This window comes from Emys orbicularis, chromosome 16 (genome assembly GCF_028017835.1).
Source record: "Emys orbicularis isolate rEmyOrb1 chromosome 16, rEmyOrb1.hap1, whole genome shotgun sequence".
NCBI lineage: Eukaryota > Metazoa > Chordata > Testudines > Emydidae > Emys > Emys orbicularis.
In genome coordinates this window covers 6,208,030-6,212,929 of record NC_088698.1, presented here as the reverse complement: position 1 = coordinate 6,212,929, position 4,900 = coordinate 6,208,030, and positions in this window count along the sequence as shown.

Below are 4,900 nucleotides of genomic sequence, written 5' to 3'. Positions count from 1 at the left end.
TCCAAAAGAGGCTGTGGAATCCCAATCATTGGAGATTTTTAAAAACAGATTGGACAAACACCTGTTAGACCCTCCTTATGTTTACTTGAGCCTGCCTCAGTGTAGGGGGCTGGACCTGATGACCTCTTGAGGTCCCTTCCACCCCTACATTTCTATGATTCTATAAGGGGAGACATGATTACAATCTAGAAGTACCTACATAGAGAACAAATATTTAATAATGGGCTCTTCTGTCTAGCAGAAGATACAACCTGATCCAATGGCTGGAAGTTGAAGGTAGACAAATTCAGGCAGGAAATGAGGTGTGAATTGTTAAGGGTTGAGTATAATTAACAATTGGAACACAGTTTACCAAGGGTTGTGGTGGAGTCTCCATCACTGGCCATTTTAAAAATCAATATTGGATGTTTTTTTGAAAAGATCTGCTCCAGGAATTATTGTGGGGCAGGGCTCTGGCCTGTGTAAGGCAGGAGGTCAGACTAGATGATGACAAAGATCCCCGCTGATCTTAAAATCTATGAACAACACAGGCCAGACATGGCATTGCTCCTTCCACCAGTTCAGGGAGCTCTTCACGTGCAAGGGGACCATGACCCGTCTGTCCAAGGTGTCCCTAGTCAGAGAATAGGCAGTTCTCAACCAACCTTGGAAGAAGTAGAGGTGTAACCTTGCACGGCGTCGATTGGTCCCAAAGGTACATGCTAGCGTATTGCCAAGGAGTTGAAGACAGCGCCTTAGTGATGTCTGAGGGCTTCCCTGAATCATCCCTACCAGTCCCGACAGTCACAAATCTGTTTGAAAGAAGGTACACGCCGGCTGTCCCCGAGTCCATGTATGCCCCTATAAATGGTATTCCTTGCACTGGTACTAATGTGGGTTTCTTTACATTCAGCTATAGGCCCAACTCTCAGAACAGAGCCTTCTGCCTGGATGACAACATCACCTGGAAAGAGCAGCCTTTGAGAAGCCCGTCGCTGAGGTACAAGTAAGCCACCACTACCGCTCGAACCTTCAAGAACACTCTTGGGGCTGAAGACGGACCAACAGAAAAATCACTTGTTATTGGAAATGATCTTTGCCGACAGTGAATCGTAGCTATTTCCCGTGTGATGGGTATTTGGCTATATAGAGAGTTTTTTTCTAGGTAAAGGGATGAAAACCAATCACCTTCCTCTAGAGCAGGAATTATGATTAAGAGTCACCCATCCTGGTCTTTTTAGGTTTCACAAATTTGTTCTTAGATCTAAGAGTGGCCTCCAATCTCCATCCTTTTTCAATACTAGGAAATATTCTGAATAGAACCCCCTACCCCTGTGAGGGGAAGGGACTGGCTCTATCGCTCCCAGCTGGAGGAGTGTCCAGCTCTTGCCTTAGAAGACCATGAGAGGGTCCAGGAATGGGTGTGAAAGGGAGTGGCAAAAACTGGATGGCATAGCCCGATGTTATGACCACCAAGATCCATTGGTCTACGGTGATCCGCTCCCAGGCCTGGTGAAAATGGATAAGGCGGTCCCCACAGGGAGTGAGGTTGGAGATGTTGGAGGGCAGATGAGGAAGTCACCCCTGAAACTCCCATTGTGTTGTCGCTGCTGGATGAGGCACTCATGCTTCCCCCTCTTTCCATCGCTGACAATTTCAGGGCCTCATTGGAAGGGTAGCGAGTGCTCTACAGCTCCCTCTGGAGGATGTCAAAGACTAGCAGCACAGACTGCTTGGTGTTTTGCACTCAGCAACACCCTCCAGAGTGGCACCACCTGTTAATGAGGCTCTCCTGGATCCAGCTCAGACAGCATGGCAGAGGCTGTGCCACCACCATCCAAAGACGTTCCAGGTGAAACTATTGGCTGAATCTGACCCAGATTAGTGAGTAGGTGCAGTGCCCCCCCCTGAACTTTTTGGGGGCACATTTACTACTCACCAAATTTTTGTTTGCCTCTCTACTCCAGCAGGAACTTTGTGCAACACCTGCTGATTCATGATTGGAACCCTTAGGGTTTGCAATAGTGGAAATCACAAATCAGGCCTTTCAAAATCCTGAGATTTTAGAAGTGTCAGGCTCTGTACATTGACCTTCTGATGTTTCCATCCCAGCCTCTAGGAGCCACTCCAGCTTTTCTCCCCACACAGGAGGGCTAGAAACTGACCCTTGTTTTAAAGGCCAGCTGAGATTCTCCCATATTCATAGGAGTCCAGGAGCTGGGGTTTCATTGAATTCATCACAGATCATGAGACTCTCACTAACACCCTGAGACACAAGCTTTCACTCATCTCTCTCACCAACAAAAGTTGGTTCAATGAAAGGTATTAACCCCCCCAGCCCGCCTCTCTGATGTCCTGGGACTGACATGGCTACAACACGTATAACATCCTGAGTCAGCCACACAGCAATTATAGATGAGGCCTTGACAGTGGGGAACACCATGGTAGTAATGTAAGTGGGGCCCTCATCTTCAGGGTGAGAACTACTTGCAGGCAGGGGTGGTTTTGTGTGAGCACCAGGGGGAGCAAGCCCTCTTCCAGGGACTTTGCTTGAAGACTTGTGTGCCAAGGGGAGGAGGAGCAGGAGATGCAGTAGGAGCAAGGAGTCTGTCATGGGCAGGGAGAGAATCGCCGGCTGGAGGGAGGCTAGCCCCCAGCCCCACCCCTTCCACACCAGAGCCCACAGCCCCACACCATGGCCACGGGCCCCCGCCCCAGGCTACTGCCCACAGCCCCGGGAGGGTGGGTAGCATGGCTACAGCCTCCCCAGCCCCAGAAGGCATGGCCCAAGCCTGAGCTGGGGCCACCACACAGGAGCTGCAGAGCATGGGCAGGGGTCTGGGGCAGAGCATGGGCAGGGCCACGCCTGGCTGTTTGGGGAGGTACAGCCGCCCCATGTCTATGATACCCACCGCCCATAGAGCCTCGGGTAACCCCAGAGGGGGAAGGACTGAGGGTAGCATTCCTAGGGGCTGCAGCAGGGCTAATCCTCCGAACACCTTTTGCAGGAGACTCAAGAATGAGGACTAAGGGCCAGGGCCGCTTTCTCCCGTCCCTTATGCCCCGACAAAGGCAGCTGTGCACATTCCGGGGCTTTTAATGAAAGCAAGCTGCGTTCGCCTCCTCCCTCTCATGCAGGGGAAGCTTTATGAGCCAGGAAACCGTTTCCACGTTGCTTTGGTTCATACCCTGCTTGGCAGCACTTCAGCTAGTTGATTTACAAGGGGGAGAACTGCAAGCGGGAGGCAGATACCTCTACGGGTTCACAGGCCCGCCTTAGACCCCCGGCCTGCAGCAGGGACAGCGGGACGCCCCTTCTGCATTTGTGGGATCTGTTTGATGCCCCGCGAGCAGGTGCCAGCAGTGGCAAGGGGCCCAGCGGGTACCAAGTCATTGTCAAGGTTGCTCTGTGCTAGTTCTTCCAGAGGATGCAGGACAGCCCTTTGAATACTTAGTGCCCACCCCCCTTTCAGTTGCACAGGACCCTGGACCCCCAATTTTCCCCCCTCCAAAAGCAGCCTGCATTTTAGTGCCTGCCCTCTGTGCTACTCCCTTGGGGGCCAAGGGCGAAGGCTCAGAGCAGATTGCTAAGAGGTACTCAACACTCAGTTAATGGACCGTGCGAGCCCCAGCCAGGACTACTCTAAGCCAGCCCTGAGCGTGCTGAGAGGCAGGTCCTTCTCCCCTGCAGCCCAGGCTCACCGGCCTAACAAACAGCATCGATGCTAGTCTAGGTACGGTGGTAGGTTTAATACAATCTCAGTTCTTTTTTTCAAACCCAGGGGGCCCAAAACAACCCAGCAGTGCAGACAGCTGGGCCACATATAAAAACCACAGTTCTAACAGCAGCACATTTCCCCCTCCCCGAACCACCCTCCGCCAATGTACCTCATTCCCAGGCACAGGTGCTTCCCTTTGTGCTGCAGTCCGCACGCCACCCTTCCTCCTTCAGCTGCAGGACAAGGGAAGCGCTGGCCCAGGCTGGCTGGGTGCAGTCTGTGCACAGAGACCAGCCGCGCTGCCCCCCCGACTCTGTTCACAGCTAGGTTGAGCAGCAGCTTGGAGAGGCATTACCCCACTGGCATGCTCTGCTACTGGTTCTCACCAATCCCCTCCCACCCTACATACAATCCATCAGCTAGGCAGGCCCCGGCCTCTAGTGACCAGGTTACAGGCTTTGGCTGGTGAGGGCAGGGGGTGCTTTGGAAGTGTCATGTACTGGAGTTCCATCCCTTGAAGGCCCTGCACAGCCTGGGAACAGCCCAGCTAGCAGAGGGAAATCCAGCGCAAGCTCTTCAATAAAGAATCTACAACCCCTCTCATACCCCTCACAGAGCAAAGTCCACCCTCAGCTTAATCCCCAACCCACCTTAGACAGCTAGGCTGGCCCAGCCTGGGGAGGAAGGGGTGGTGGTGATGATAAAGGCACTAGCCTGAGAACCAGTCTTGGCTCTACCAGACTTCCTTCCTGTGTGACCTCAGACCAGTCACTTAACCATTGTGTGCCTCAGTTTCCCTATCTGTAAACCAGGGACACTCCCCCTGGTGAGGACACAATTCAAGACGTAAGTAACCCCTAGCAACGTGCAGGCCACAGAGCTGCCTGGATGGAACCTCCCCCTACATTGTGAACACCCAGCTCTCATCATCCTCACCCCACCCTGGGGAGGGAACCAAGCTACAACTGCTTTCTGATGACTTAACCTCTGACCCCTGGGGCATGCCATCCATCCTCCTAGGAGCCAGCAACAGGATCTTGCCAGCACCAGGAAGATGGATGGAGTCACAAGCCGGTGGCTATGGCTTGCAGTGACACGATTGAGAGTCCCACTGTTTTACCCTGTTGCTGCTCTTCCACAAAGCCCTGCCTTTAACTGGGGGCCATTCTGCAGTCGTATTAAATCCCAGAGAGGCAACGGTG